Below are 17,119 nucleotides of genomic sequence, written 5' to 3' on the forward strand. Positions count from 1 at the left end.
ATTTGCTGGACATGGGCTCCTGCAGGTGTGCATACAGTACACTAAGCAAATGCCCATGAAGATGTATGATGTCAGACAGAAAAGAGAGAAGAAAGAGGATGGCTGCGTGGAGTCGTGGACGAGCACTTTGTACTCGGAAGAGCGCTTAGAGACCCAGCTCTGCCACTTACCAGCCAGGAGACCTTAGAAAGCTGCTCAACCTCTCCAGGCCTGTCTCAGCATCTCCTTGATGCAGGGCTTCTTAACTGGGGGCGATTTTGTGTGGGCTGCTCAATGCAGATGGCAATTTCGACCCCCACCTCCACCCCCAGCAACACCTCCCAAGTACTCATCTCATGTCCAATGCCGACTTTAATCTTTCCTGAAACCGAGGCTTCTGTCATAAAACAAAGGAGGTGGTCAGCACAAAGGTATCTGACTTTCCGACCAAAGCCACCAAATGACCAGGTGACCCAGTGGTATCAGACTTGTCTAATTTCCCTCCGAAAATGTCTCCAGGCATGCTGTCCCGATTCACCCTGCTACTTCTCGAGGCAAGGTGCTAATTTTATCTTAGAAAGGGCAGCACCATTTCTGAGGCAGTGACACTTTCTAAAAAGAGAAATCTGGCCACTGATGGCAAAAATCGTTTTATGTCCTTTTTGTCTTGTTTGTTCAGCAAGACCAAAAGAGGACAGATTCCCATCTTTTCTCGTTGACTTCACCAAGGGCAGGGTTCTGTTTAGAAATCAGGAAGAACAATGTGGAAATTGTTCACTAACAATGTGGATCATTTTCAGACAATCCCCAGAAAATCTGGGATAAGTTAGGTGGAAGAGAGATAGATGACAGTATGTGGAAAACTTTATTTATGAATGTTAATAAAATTTCTATTGCAAAGGAAATACTAGAGACAAAACCTAAAAGCCCTACATTGAGAATGAAGCTTATTCCAGCCTGACTCTGAGAAGCAAACAAGCCAAGACCGATTCATTAAGTGCCAAGTTCAAGGGAGGGATGGCAGGCTAGAGCTACAGCTGGAGAAGTTCCCCTCCTCGGGGTTTTGCCAAGAGCCTGCTCATATGCTTTGCAAACCATGATAGATATGGGAGGGCAGACCTGACATCCTTGCTGAGCTTTCTCCGCATCAGCGCTCTGCAGCATGGAAAGAAGTTGGTAGGTTTGAGATGAAAGGTAATCTTCCTCATTCACACTTGGGACCTTTGACAGAAATTTTCAAAATGGAAAACAAAAATGGCAGCCGGTCAACATCAAGATTCCAATTTTTACAACATCTGGAGGTGGCTGTTGAAGACAATGGCTGATACAACCCGGATGGACGGGTGCTTATGGGAGTATGCACCCCCAAGAAACATCCAGGTATGTGTCGGTTATACCGTGGAAAATGACATCTTTAATTTGTTTGAGCTGTGGGAATGTTTTCAAAAAGTGTGGTGAGAACAAGGCAGACCCAAGTTTTTGTGGCGGCTTGATATGCTGACTCCTATTTTCCACAGGTCGGAATGATATTGTCCTAAAACAGCAACTGAAAAGTATACCAACTCCTTAGATCCTTCCAGATCGTGGAAAGAGTAATATTTTAACCGCATATAGTAACTAGGATTTGAGAGGAAGTGAGTTTCCATTAAAGTGTCATCGAGGTAAGATGAAATTTTCAAAATTGTAATACCAAGGAGTATGCTGGACATCAGGCTCCAGAAAAAAAGCCAGGCTCTCTAAAAAGTTGGCTAATCTTTATTCCAGGATTATATCTTCCAGAACATGTGCCCAAACGCTTTAAACTCAATGAGAGTCAGTATAGCATGGGAGCAAAACAGTGTGACCTTTGCGGGCCAAAGGTCTGGGTTCAGATCTCAGCTCTGATACTTGTGTGACTTTGGGAAACGTATTCCTCAGCTTCCTCCTCTGTTACATGGACATAATTATGGCACCCACCTCATGGTATCAAACGGTGAATGAGTGAATACTTGTGAAGCAACTTGAAAGAACAGTGCCTGAAATATTTTAAGCCTACCCTCAATTCTGGCTCTCCTTCTCTGACGGCATCCTCACACAGACCTTGTGAGGCAAGCGCTATCCATCATTTTCAGCTCGCACATGGGAAGGTGAGGATTTAATAGGTAAGTGAACTTGCTCAAGAATGGACAGTTCATCAATGGTGGAGACAGTACTTGGAATCACCTATTCTCAGGCCAAAGCCCAAGCTCCACTATGTAATGTATTTGAGAATATGACTGTGGGGAGGAAGAGTTGGTCTTTCCTAATGAAGAAAATAAAACAGTTGCGAGGGCAGGGGTTAAAAAACTCTCCATGACCCCCTAAGGTGCATCCGCAATTCCATTCCTCTCCCCAGAGCACTTAGAAGAGGGGTGATAGGGTGTGATTACAAATATGACCACTATCAAAACTCTCCTGACCTCAGCTTATTCAGGTCACTTCCTTAACACTTGGCCCCAAAGCATGACTATTTGAAAGCCTTCCTCCTTCCTCTTTCCCAACAGCCTTCCCAAAGATGTACACTTATCGCCACCTAGTCTGTGACTGGTAGCATTTTACCCAATGAGTCAACTCATCCGTTGACTTCTGGAAGGCAAAGAGGCCTGGCAAGTTCTCTCAGGATTTTTTTTTTAATAAAGATTTTATTTATTTATTTGAAAGAGAGAGAGAGAGAGAGAAAGCATGGGTTGGGGGGGAGGAACAGAGGGAGGAGAAGCAGACTCCCTGCTGAGCAGGGAGCCCGACTTGGAGCTCCATTCCAGGACACTGGGATCACAACCCGAGCCTAGGGCAGATGCTTAACCACCTGGGTCACCCAGGTGCCCCTCTCTCAGGATTTCAAAAGGAAGGTTATTGTTGGTGCCTAAGCCCTATCCATACCCATCTTTCTCCTGGGACCCTCCCTCCTGTGCCACTACCCCTGCCAGTAATTGAGGCTTTGAATTGTTCTTGGGTCAGTAAAAGTGTGTGCAACATCCACCAATTTCATGGCTCTGTTTTTGTTTTTGTTTTTGTTTTTTTTATTGTCCAGTATCCCCTCATTCAAAGACACCTCTTGCATTCTCAGTAGCTGTACCATGGAAGCCTGGAAAACCAGGACCTTCAAGCTTTCCAATGCATTCTGTTGCTGTTCTTTCTAGACCTGGAATACCTTCTTCTTTTCCCTATCCTGCTCCCCAGCTGTTTGCTCTGTTAACCCAAAAAACTCCTACCCCTCCTTTTAGGGGAAGGCAGATGTCACACTTCATTGCAGCTCTCCTAGTCCACAGGAACATCTGTGTCCCCTTGCAAGGCAACACTGTTACCTTCTTTGCATTCTTCAATCTCTCCTAATCCTATTGCATTTAGCACACTGAATCATAATCTTTCTCTGTTCAGTACCTAATATACTCTTGAGATGTAATAGCCACTCAACAGGGCTTATTGAGAAAAACCATTGGGCGAATTGCCATGGGCGAAGCAGAGCTGGTGTAGTGAGAATGAGTATAATTTTTGATATCAGAGAGATCTAGGTTCAAATTCTGGTTTGGTCACCTCCTAGCTATGTGACCATATGCAAGACCCTTATAAACCTTTGTTTCTTCATCTGTGAAACAGACAGTATTGTTAGAAGAAGCAAATGAGAAAGGAGTATAAACATCTTTGCTACATGGTGCACATCTGACAAATTTTTGTGTCGCTCTTAAATTTTGCACACATTTTCTTCTCTTTATATTCCTCCTCTCCTCTTCGACCCACACACTATTTCTTCTTAGAGCAGAGGAATGTAGCTGTTGAAAGTTTGGATAAAAGTGAATTATAATGACAGGTTTTAGGAGAATCCCTTCAAGCAGAGTCTAAGAGAGGGAGATAACCATTTGACTTGAATGCCACAAACCTGATACCAAATGGGACCTTAGTGTGGAGATGGCCGTAGGATTTTTTTTTAAAAGATTTTATTGATTTCTTAGAGAGAGAGAGAGAGAGAGACCGAGCACAAAAGTGGGGAGGGACAGAGGGAGATGGAGAAGCAGACTTCTCACTCAGCAGGGAGCCCAGTGCAGGGCTCAATCCCAGGACCCCAGGATCATGACCTGAGCCAAAGACAGACACTTAACTGACTGAGCCACCCAGGTGCCCCTGGGTGTAGGATCTTAAGCCAATGGACTTTAATATTACTGGGCCCACCGAAAAAGTCATCACCATTATGGTGTAGATATAGCAGGCTATCTTGGTTTGGCTCCATTAAAATTTTAATATGTCTAACATGATTGTTCTGATTCCACTCTCACCAGAAAGCTGGGCCTGCCTTCTGGGGAGAATTATGGATGATGTTGATTTTGACTCTTTCCAGACCCCTATGGCTGTGATATTTCACAATCAGGAAACAGCATGGCTTCTGATTATGATCTGGCTGTCAGAAGAAAACTTCTGGTCTTATTTCAGTAAGTCGCTCAAGTAAATTAATCAGTTTTTTGGAGTCTACCACAAACTCACATTCATTTTATCTTACATGAGGCAATGCTGATCGACCGAAACATAAACGTGATTTCTGGCATCCTCAAGGACAGGTCCAGGTCACCCCAAGACTTCATTTAGCTTTGTTTCCTGACCCCCACATTCCTACAGATTTCATCAGTATTCTTTGAGATCCTCAGTTCTCTAATAATAGGCAGTTCGAATCTCAGTTTTTCCTAAGTCCTCCTCTTCGACCTCCAAGAAAAAAATCAGAGAGCCAAATGCAAAAGGCCTAAGTATATTCCATCTTGATGGACTATTGTCTTTGCCGTTGGAGGAGAAACAGGCCTTGTCAGTGACTTTTGGTCACAATCTTAGGTCCTCCTAAAGATTCCAGCTTAAACGTGTGTATGGATGAATCTCTCTTATTAGTTCATTGATGTGACTTACAGTAAGACCTATGAAAATGTAGCATTTCAATAATTAATGTGTAACTTAATTAGTCAGAGGGAAGAAATCAGCACTTAAGAACAATAATATTTGATTTATGGAGCATATTTAAAGGAGACTGAATAGAAAAGCTAAAGTCTGCAACATTTTGTTTTAAACTCTCTTTTGAACAGAAGTCAGCTCACATCACAAAAATGGTCTTGTTCATACATATAATGATACTGTAAATACAAGTTTTAAAAAGAGCTTTAAGGTAACAGTCGCAGACAACCAAATTGTAACCATTATGTTTACCATCTTGGCCCATGTCCCAAGCTCCACATGTTTTTGGCATAGTTGGGTTTTTTTTTTTTTTTAACTCAACAGTAAGGGCTCAAATATGAAGATTCCCTATTTCAAATGCATAAGAGAACAAATCCATTTATCTAAATATGAATTTGAAACTCTTTGGAGTATGGTGACCATATGCATCAATCCTCAGAAAGTAAAAGCAAAATATTAACTTCCCTTTCTGTTGGAACACTTTAGATTTCTGACATGAGGAACTGATCCTATTAAGTGGTAATTTACAGTGGCTACTTATTGCTTAAATGTGGAAAATCCACAGGGGTAGACCATGGGAATTAAGGAGGAGAGGACCCTGAGTAAAATAATATGCGCGGCTAATCCTCATCATTCACTCTGTATCATTCTCTTCCATCCAATTCCCTACCCACTTCCTTACCTTCCAGCCCATCCTCTGAACCCCAGCTAGTCAGTTAAATGAGAAATGTCTGGCAGAGTTTGCTACAAGAATGTGAGTTGCAGCAAACAGATTGGTCTATTTATAAGAAATGATCCTTCTGCCATGGTTTCATATCATGCCATGATTCCAATTCCAAGAAGTTCCCCTGCCTTTACTATATGATGCCTTTCACACAGTGAGAAGGAACAAACTATGGATCAAGGGAAAGTGTTGTCTTTGTGGAGGGCCAGCAAGCCAACAGCAGAAAGGCTCCATCTAAAATCAGAGAGGATAGTTACTCCATTAAGGTTGTTAAATTATTTCATTGGGCAGTTCCTCATAATGATCTTTCTTATCCGTTGAGAGTGACATTCTAAACAAACTATATTGCTCTTTCTTTGCTTGAAAATCTATGATTTTTTTTAGTGAATTCAGACATAAAAAGATTAAAAACAAACAAACAAACCCTGCCTTCCCATTATTGTTATTTTCTCCAGAATTTGGAGACCCATTACTTGCCATGAACTGGACATTCAAATCTTTTCTAGAACAATGAGATGTGTGCTCCAGCAGAGTCTGCTTTTTCAATTACTTGATAGGCTTAAAATGAGTAAACACAGAGAGAAAAATGCAGGGTGTGGGAACTGGAAGACATGACGATCAGTCTGTGGCTTTCTGAGAAAGTCTTGCTTATAGTAAATTTTTAAAGAAATGTAAAGTTAGGTCTTTTGCCTCAAAGTAAATTTCTTCCTTTCCTTCCTTCAGTGACAAACTACAAGGAGGAGACAATGTATAAAACTCCCACTCCGGCCCCAAAGTCCCATAAATTAGCCTTTAGGTAAATCCATTCCATTTCAGAATTCCACAGTGGAACCTTAAAATGTTTACTCCCCACAAAGTTTCCTGAAAATATGAAAATAGAATTTAAACACTTAATCTCATCTACAAATATGCCAATTTTAAGGTAAATGCATTTTATCATATAAACTATTATGTGATAAGTTACATTATATATTAAATGCAAATTATTTACTTGTAAATTCTTTTTAAACTAAAAAAAATAAAATTTTATTATAGTAAATTTGGAACATGCAGAAAAAATTTTTAAAAGGGTAAAAGTTACCAATAATCTCATTCCCAAACACAATTAATATTAGCATTTGAGTATATTTTTCCCTTCCACAATTTTTTTATCTTGTATGTTACTTTTACTACAATTGTGATTAAAGTACACTCGAAATTTTATATCTTGCTATTGTCTCTGAAATATATACATTTTAATGATTTGATGATAATCTATTGTTTAGCAATAACTGCTTTGGGGCTTTGGAAATTGTTTTTAATTTTTTATTATTAATGGTATCTTGGGACAAACATAAATTCAAAATAAATAAAAGTGCCATAGCAACTATTGCGGTAATTGGGAATAATACCTAGTTTTTAACGTATTGGGACAAACTGGAACTCAGAAGCACAATGGCTAATAGATCTTGAAGCATCTCACTTTAGATCTCTGGCAACAGAGACCTCTTTGGACTCTGCAGATCCAGCTGGAATTTTGGTAAGAGAGGGAGATGGAGTTTCTAATGGGATCCATTGCCATATGGACATGAGCAAGAAGGTTAAGTCTGTTGGATCAAGATTCATCGTACCATGGAAGGCAAAGGTCATTACTTACACAGCACTAATATTTACTCACTATAAGCACTAAAAATACTACCAAGATTTTTTACATTTCTATAACACCTGCCAGGTAGGCCTTAACATCTTGAATGTCCAATAAATTTTATGGAAGGATGATTAGCTCCATATTATCAAATGACTTCCTTGGTAAATAAGTTCATGGGCAAAACATATCTGAGCCTAGAATTCCAAATACACACACATAAAATGAACAAGAATAATTTATCCTCACTATTCACAAGGATAGCCACCTCTACGTTGCTTGAGACCTGCTGGCTTATAGAAGCTAGAAGATTCCCTTAGGATGCCCTTAAAAGGCTCCCCATGACAGAGTTCCTAAGGAGTTCAACATAATCTTGTGAGGTATATGTGGGGAAAACAATCAAAAGTAGAGGCTAGTGCTTGCTTCTCCCTCCTGAAGGAGGGAAATCTGTTGCAGCAGCCCATGCCAACAGAGCATCAAGTGGTTGTAGCATAACATAGTGTTCATGGGAAGAAAAAAGCATGGGCGTCCCCATTCCAGTTCCCCATGGAACTCTGAGGGTGTGAAAGAGGAATGTGGTTGCTCCTGAGCTCCTCAAGAAGGAACATAGAAGTTAGAAGAGGTGCATAAGCTGTGAGGCTGCAAAGAAGCTACTGGACAAAGCTAGGAGGCACTGCAGGCAGAAAAGCGACTGACATCAACTACTAAAAGAGCTAAAGGAAATTTTACCTGCAACTCTGCGAGGGAGCTGGAGTAAAGCTGGAAGTCACCATAGGTTGATGATGAAGGGAAGCATCAAAAAGTCATTTGAACAAAACAAATAGAGAATTAATCCGAAGTACAGCAATGGGATAAAGAGCTCCAGGATGGATGTCTTTCAGTAAATACTAACTGATAAATAACCTAGTCTGTCATTGTTTCTCTTATCATAAACATTACATCAGCAGAGTCTACCAATATCAGGGAAAATAAGACAGAACCAAAGATAGCTGCTCATAATCAAGGGTCCACTGGTGTCAGATCTCTGCTTCCCCGTCCCTTGTCCTCCACCAATGGAGCCACGCCTTGCTTGGAAAAGGGCAATTAGACATGGTAGGTTGAACACAAATATTTATTATCACTCCCTTCCAATTCTCCATGAAAATGATAGGGGAAGGAGTTTTCTAATGGATAAACCTAAAAGGACTAAGAGATGAAGGAAGGACAGAAGATGAGAGATGGTAGCAACATTTTGTAGGCTGAAAATGCAGTGGATGGGTGGTCATTAACTTAGAGATGGGGAAAAGTTGCAACTATGGAGTGGAGGTGGAACAGTGAGGAGCAAGCATGTTTAAGCTGCAAAACCCTGGAACCAGAGGCACCAGCAATCTGGAAAAAGTGGAGGAGCAGGGTAAAGGTGTAAACCAAGGACTTGCAGATAATCGATGTTGACTGCCTCTCCCCACACTTTCTGGAGAGGCGGAACACGATCCACAGCTGAGCACAAAAGTGATATTCCATGCAGGAAACCAGACAATTAAGTAAACTCTGTGTGGCAATCATGAGATTCCCTAGTGTCCTTCTTCAACTTGGCTCAGGCTTAAAACCCACAGGCAGAGATTTGTAGGATTGCTCTCTCAAGTACTGAATGGACCAAGAGAATAGATCTGTAGATGCTGATATTTGGGGTCCTCCACGGAAAGAGTCTTCTTATCAGCCGGCATTCAAAAAGCAATCAGTCCACAAGACCTGCCCTCAGCCACAAGATTCCTGCCAGCCTTTTAGTGTCATCTTCTTTAATATGAATAGATACTCATGACTATATTTCTATGTGCTAAGCATCATTCAAAGCATATTTTCTTTTTTTACACAATGAAAATTGTGTTGCTTCACTTTATCCTTTACATGTAGTATTCATGTTTTACACACATACATATAAATTTATTTTAGTCATCATAACAACTCTATAAGGTAAGTACCATTATCATTCTCATTTTTTCATAAGGAAACAGGTACCTAAAGACTATGTAACTTGGTCAAGGTCAAAAGCTGTAAAGTGGTGTGGCCAGTTTCACAATCTTTCAATTTGGAACCAGAGCCCATGCTTCTAATCTCTACATTATATCGCCTCAAAATAACAGTAGAGACAAAATTAGGCAAACAAGAAAAAAGGGAAACAATGGAAATAGGCAACCAGGGGCCAAAAGAAAAATGTAAATAACTATAACACATTTATTCAATTTACTCATTGCATCCATTTAAAGCAAAACGAAACAAAACACCATGATGCTCTCTTACTGAGGGAACAAGAGACTATGGGAACAGACAATTCAATAGGTGAGTTGAAGGTAGAATTATAGAAGGAAGAGACAAAGACAGAAACTAGGAGAGAAAACTGAGATGATCTATCTAGAGAAGAAAGAGTAAGCTGTGACTATGAAATCAGCAAAGAAATAATACAAGAAAACCTCCAGATTAATGAGTCTGTGAATATTCACTCAGCAGAATAAATGATGAGTTACACTAGGACACCACCACTGATAAATATTCAGCCACCAAATATAAAAAAGAGTATTCTGGAAGTTTCTAGGGAGGAAAGTAAACACAAGGAGGGTAAAGATGTGTTATGGCATTAGGCATCTCAACAGCAATTCTGAGACAGAAGACAGTGAGTAGCACCTAACCAAGTAACAACAAAAGGTGAAAATAAAATAAAAAGCTTTTCCAACAGGCAAAGTTTCAACAATATTATGTCCCTTTTGTCTTTTTTACTGATAGGAAGACAGGGTTCTAGAAAATAGCACCAAACTGATGATGCAGAGAAGCTTTAAGAAGTCATTTGAATAGCAGCACTAGAGAGAATTAATCTAAAAATCAGAGCAATAGGATGCATGTTGTTAGGTAAATACTCACTGATAGATCAACTGTTTTGTTGTTATTGTTGTTCATCTTACAATGGAGTTTTACAACTCCAATGAGAATTTAGGTGTGAATTACTACTACAAACACAGAAAACCAAGAAATGGATAAATAGGTCAGCTGTTAAATTCAGAAAAATGAAGGTGGGCCTGGGTGGCTCAGGTCAGTCAGGTAAATGGCCAGTGCTTGATTTTGGCCTAGGTCATGATCTCAGGGCCTGTTTGAGATTCTCTCTTTCCTTCTCCCTCTGTCCTTCCCCCTACTCATGCTCTCTCTCTCTCTCTCTCTCTCTCTTTCTCTTTCTCACAAATGATCTTTGAAAAAAATTATAAAAAGTAAAATATGTTCATAGAACAGTATGTGTCTTAGTTGTGAGAAATATTTATCTACTCTTAATAATGTAAACACTGACTACTGATTTAGGCAAAAACAGTAACCAATTATGGTGGAACGGGATGAGGGGAAAAACAGGTTGTGAGCTGTGTGGGAGATGATCCCAGACAGCTAAATCCTCACTGTCTATAGGACAGAATAAATATATGGCTACAATTCCAAGACACTAGGAGATAGCAGAACTCTGTTATTTAGAAATGTGAGGTAATTAGTGGAAGAAACAACTTTAAGAGTTTTCAGAAAACAAGAATCAGGAGAGGAGATGGGGGGAGCAAAAGGATGCTGCTTTTCACTATAAACCTATGAGTTCTACTTGTTTCTTCAAACCATGTATATGTATTATTTTGATAAAATGACTTTTTAAAATTACACGGAAATATTTTTAAAGGTTGGATTAGGGGATCCCTGGGTGGTTCAGTGGGTTAGCACCTGCCTTCAGCCCAGGGTGTGATCCTGGGGTCCCAGGATCGAGTCCCATGTCAGGCTTCATGCATGGAGCCTCCTTCTCTCTCTGGCTGTGTCTCTGCCTCTCTCTCTGTGTCTCTCAAGAATAAATAAATAAAATATTTTTTTTATAAAAAAGATTGGATTAGCATCTCAGAACTGGACTTCAAGTAAAATCTCACACTGCTTTGCATCTCTATCCCATAGCCACACACAGACTATTAGGTCCCCAAACATATCATGTCCTTATTTCCTGTGATCCATCTCCGGCTACTGAATCTTGGTTTTAGCTTGGTGAGACCCAAGCCAGACTTCCGACCTACACTGTTATTAGATAATATACTTGTGTTGTTTTAAGCCACTATATGCGGCAATCTGTCACGGTAACAATAGAAAGCTACCAGACTGCCAGTTCCTAAACCAACTCATGTAATTACTACTGATGGGAGAACCTTGAGTGACCAACTGAGAATGCGTATGGACACTCAATAGGCTTAATAAATCCATAAACTTAAAATTCATTAGAAAGATCATCTTATCTTCTCAAGTGACCAGGGTCAATTGTGAGTCAAGCAATGGAGGCACCCACCTACCCATCAAACACTGATCAATATTTTTGAGCATGGCCAAGAGGTCTGAAGCTTCCCACCATGGTAAAGGAAGCTTCAAACAACCCAAATTTCTTCCACACTTTCCTATTACAGCCATTCCTATCAAATGCATCTGAGCCAGTGGGATGGGTTTATGATGGAGTATGAATATTTGTAAACACCCAAGATAGAAGCATAGCCTCTGACTTCACAAGGAAGCCCTACAAAAAGAGGTAGTTTTGAGCACAGGTGAGCATGTGGAAAAACCAACCTGCTCAAACAGCTGTGTGTCAACATCAGTGAAAGTGTCAGGGCTAACTCAAGTTTAACAACAGGTGCAAACTGTCCCTTACTTCAACCTGAGAGCCATCACATGAAGAAAATAGCTCTGATTTTCTTTCATTTTTTTTTCTTGTTGTAAACTTCTTTTAAAATCGAGATATAATTATCATATAACACTGTGTATATTAAGGTGTGCAACACGCTGCCTTCATACATTTATATACTGCAAAACCGTAGTGTTAGCTAACACCTCCATCATGTCACATAATTATCACTTCTTTTTTGTGGTAAAAGCTTTGATCCATGAGCCACCCAGGTGCCCCAAAACTTGTTTAAACATTGATATTAAAAACAAATAAACAAAAAATTCACGATGTTGAAGTATATAATATAGTATTGTTGATGCAATGCTGTACATGAGATTTCCAAAACAGACTCATTTTCTCACTGTAAGTTTATACCCTTTGATGTACGACTCCTCAATTCTGCTCCCCCCAGAGTCCTTAGTAAATCGTTATTCTATTCTACTATTTCTGTGAGTTCAGCATTTTTAGATTCCACAGATATGTGAGATCGTACGGTATTTGTCTTTCTCTGTCTGACTTTTCACTTAGCATAATGCCCTCATGGTCTGTCCATGTGGTCACAAGTGACAGGATTTTCCTTTTTCTCATGGCTACATAATATTCCATTATATATATATATAAACTATAATATATATTATATATTATATAATATTCCATTATATATGATATATGATATTCCATTATATGTATATACTATATGTATATATAATGGAATATTATGCAGCCATTTTATATATGAGAAAAAAGGAATAAATGGATATATGTGTATATATCACATATCAATTATTGCAAATAGTGCTGTAATAAACATACAATGCAGATATCCTTTTGATATCCTCTTTTCATTTCCTTTGGATAAACACCCAGAAGTAGAATTGCTGGATCATATGGTTGCTCTGTTTTTAACTTGTTGAGGAATTTCCATACTGTTTTCCATAGTGGCTGCACCAGTTTACATTCCTGCCAATAGTATAGTAGGATTCCCTTTTCTCCACATCCTTGCCAACACGTGTTGTTTCTTGTCTTCTCCGTGATAGCCATCCTAACAGGTGTAAGGTAATATCATTGTGGTTTGATTTGCATTTCCCTGATGATTGTGATGTTGGGAACTTTTTAATGATCTTTTCTTACAGCAACATTAAAGCCTTATGAAATTTACACAGAATGATTGGGAAATTGTTTTTATTAAAAATTTCTACTCACAGAGAAGTCTAGGGTTTATTTCAAGCAAAAAAGACATCTAATTTTAAATTTTAGAAGAATAAGTTACTGATAACAAAGCAAGGAAAATAAACTGACAAACTACAAAATACAAAGGGAATCGTATTTCCACTACAGACATTGCAACAAGGCCCAAAACCTTTTGAAGAATAGCAATAATGCAAATGGAATTGATCCTTTCAATTTTTGCACTACAGATATTTTTTAGCTCCTTTACTTTTGGAGACACCAAATAATTAGAATAGAAGAACATAACTTATGACCATGTTCACAAAATGAACAAAGAATAAAGACTACTTTAAGCTGGGTAAAAACAAATAAAATATGAAATTATCTCCTTCCTCCCAGGGAGAGTAAGGGGATTTATTTTTCTCTTCCCCCCTAGCTTTCCATGTAATCTCCTTATGGTCTCCAGTACTTAAGATGTATTTACAAAGGGGGATCAGGATGTTTTGAGATTAATGTCCCAAAGGAAGTCTTCAGTTGACTTGTGCTAGTGGAAAGTGTAAGTTTTGCTTAAGTTTAAAGAAAATTTATGGGCTCTGATGTTGAAATGGGTCATGGTAATTAGCTGGACATACTGCTTCATTTCATTGCTCATTACAATCCCTAGAGTCTCACTTACTATACTACTTAATAGATCGCCATCCCCAGGTAGAATGACCATGGCTACACTGGCCACACATCCCATATTTGGATCTCGGAACAATGGTCACCATAACCAAAGAGAGCATAGAAAATGCAGAATTATGTGATTTCCAATCATAAATGATGTCAAAATTCCCTCCAGATTTGGACTTAACAAATGTGAAATAAAGATTTTTTTTTCCCTATAAAACTTCAGGAAACAAGGAACATCCCTGGGGGGGGGGGGGGGGGATGGGGAATATAATTACCTTTGACAATAGAATGCACCCTGGGACTTTCAAGGCAAAACTGTTAGGCCTTTTATTTTTCTTTTACTTCTTTTGTGGGTGTGCAATCCTTTCTTAAACATTTGGTCTACATATGGATAGACCTGTGATTTTAAATGGCCTAATGAGCTTCAGACAGACTTCTAAGTAACACTCATGAATAAGCCAGAGAGAGAATCTCAGATGCTAACATTTACTGTACTAAGAATTTTTTTGTTTGCTGATTTTTTTCCCCTTTTAAAAAGTTAACACTTATTGAACATAATATGTCCTGAATCTTTTGCAGGTGTTAAACAGCTGACTTTAATTTTTAAAAAAACCAAATCCATCTATTACCAAACAAAAAAAAATTAGTAGTATTTATTTAAGTTATTTTGACAGTAAATCCTTCCTCTCTATTCTGTCCCAGAAAAAAAGATTGTATTTCTCTGTAAAAATAAACTTTCTGTGAAGATTAAGACATGACCTCACCAGGACTTGGTCCTTAAAGAGCTGAAGGATCCAAAATGTGGCATTGCATTTTTTTCCCCTTAACCCTTTAATTTAGAATGGAGGGACACATATTAGCAATACTGGCTTAAAAATGAAATAGTATATCTTTCTATCATGGTATAAAATGCTATGGTATGACAAGTGGCTCTAAGTTAAGGCATTGTCTAGACTGGATATAAAATTCCCATCATGGGGGGGATACTGGAGTACAAGGGGATCAATCATAAGATAGCAAATGAGATTGGAAAAAGGGAGGGAAAATTTAACAAAAGCAAACAAACTTAATTCATGAGGGGTTTGTCCCTGGATTCAGGACTCTACCCTAACATCTGGGCTTTTTTCTCGTGAATTTTCCAGTGTTATCACTATTTTATCAACTAGCTATTTTCTGTTGTCTATGCCAGACAGAATGGTCTCTGCTTCCAGCCACCAAAACAAGGGCCAGAGCAACAAAACAGGAGCAAAGTAGGAAAAGTTACCTATAGTACAACTCATTGTCGTTAATAAAAGACCTTGATTTCATTGGAAGACTGAGATAGTACAGATGTGTGCGGTGGGATGCAACCTTGTCCAGATTTCCAAGGAGTGGTTGTTATGAAATTGTAGGTTTCTTTAAAATATCTATCCAGGATAGACAGGGATACATACATGCATGTTAGTTTTCATCGGTACTCTTTGGCTGGTCATCAGCACTAATCAGGAGTACATACTTCAGGGGTGGTAAGCTAGCACAGGAAAATCTTAATAAAAGAGCCAATTTGAGACACAGCTACAACATAGTCTTCAGCTATCTTTAAACCTGATAAACACCAAGGGTTTTGTTCACTAGCAGAGTGAGTATTAGAAATATTCTTTTGTTTTTGGAGAGAGACAGCATGAGTGTGGTGTGTATTGATAGGTAGTTCCTGGAGAGGGGAGAGAGAGAATCCCAAGCAGGATCCATACCCCATGTGGAGCTTAATGTGGGACTTGATCTTATGACCCTCAGATCATAACCTGAGCGGAAACCAAGAGTCAGGTGTTTAACCAACTGAGCCACCAAGGTGCCCCTAGAAATATTTTTTAATCATGATATCAGTAGCAAAATATGTGATAGAAACATGGTAGGGGCATTTCTATCTTCACATAAATAACATTTAGGACTCCAGTAAGCCCAATATCCTGTACCCTTCATAATGGTGGCCTGGGCTCCCTGAAGAACTTATATCTAGGCTCTGACTTGAAGAATTTTTGGTCACTACTACCTGGAACTCTAGGCAACTACCAAAACCAACCATAAAGGACCTAAAAGTTGTGAACAGGCAAACTGACGAAGGTTCCTTTGCAGTCAAGGGACTTTCCTAAAAACTTGGGGCAAGTAAACCAAATTGGTTATAATCTGGGGTTAACTGAATCAAAAATTACCTATATTTTCTTCATGTAAGAGAACAGTATCTGTCTTAAAAGTCCAAACTTACATTCAAAATTTCATAGTTCCTTGCCCTTGTGTCTCATATACCACGTGAACTAATCACCTCTGGGAAAAGCAATTTGTATCACCCATTCTATGTTACTGTAGTGGAATTTTTTTCAGTGAATTTACTCAGAAAGGGAAAGCAAGAGTTGCCATGCAAGCCTTATTTGTGGATTGTTTTCCTTCTTTTGATGACTGGCAGTTCAGAAGGATTTTTCTGGTGAAGTGAGGAGGTATGGATAATTATCTCTTGACAGCTAAATGTAACTCTAGATCAAGCCTCTTTACTTCACACATTCATTCACTCCTGCTCACAGATCAGGAGGAGAGAAAACTGTAAAAATGTCACCATGGTTGCCAAGAAAACAGTGTGAGGCAAAAGATAAAATAGGAGCAATAGCTTAGATCTTTGCTGCTGTGGTAGCCAGTTTCCAAATGGCAACCAATTATCCCTGCTTTCTAGTACCCCTGTATTTGTGTAGACTCCTCCTATATGGTTCAGGGCAGACTTATGTGATCAATAGAATACGACAGAAGTAATGGTGTGAGGATTCTGGAATACATCATAAGAAAGTATTGGAGCAGATGCTTGATCTCTTGAACTCATTGCTCTGTGGGAAGCCAGGTGCCATGCCCTGTGTGGAGGCTTCCTGGAGAGGAATGAAAGTCTACCATCAATAGCCAGCACCAACCTGATAGCTGTGGTGGTGCACCATGTTGGAACAGAACTTGCCAGTCAAGCCTTCAGATGACTGCCAACAAGGCCAACATGTGACTATAAACTCATAAGAGACAACAAGGTGAAACCACCCAGCTAAGTTGCTCCTGAATTCTTGACCTACAAGGACTGTGAAAGAAAATAAGCCACTTACTCTGTTTAAAGTCACTGTATGTGGGGGTGATTTGTTATATAGCAATAGGCAACTAACCACCTACAGCATTTTCAGCTCCATTCTCTTATTGAAAATCTCTTTTCATAGAGATTTTCAAAAGCAAAATACTGATTTTCCTATCAGCCTCTCTTGTAGCTAGACATGGCCCTGGAAGCTGTTCTGACCAATGAGATCAAAGG

At 39.3% G+C, this 17,119-nt stretch overlaps 1 protein-coding gene across 2 annotated transcripts in view; it reads right to left on the reverse strand.

Annotated features, from left to right (window-relative positions):
- The window catches only part of SUGCT (succinyl-CoA:glutarate-CoA transferase), a 713,960-nt gene that overhangs the window by 151,983 nt on the left and 544,858 nt on the right, over positions 1-17,119 (reverse strand). The gene's annotated exons all lie outside the window — the stretch shown is intronic.

The sequence above is a fragment of the Canis lupus genome, chromosome 18, assembly GCF_003254725.2.
Source record: "Canis lupus dingo isolate Sandy chromosome 18, ASM325472v2, whole genome shotgun sequence".
Classification (NCBI taxonomy): domain Eukaryota; kingdom Metazoa; phylum Chordata; class Mammalia; order Carnivora; family Canidae; genus Canis; species Canis lupus.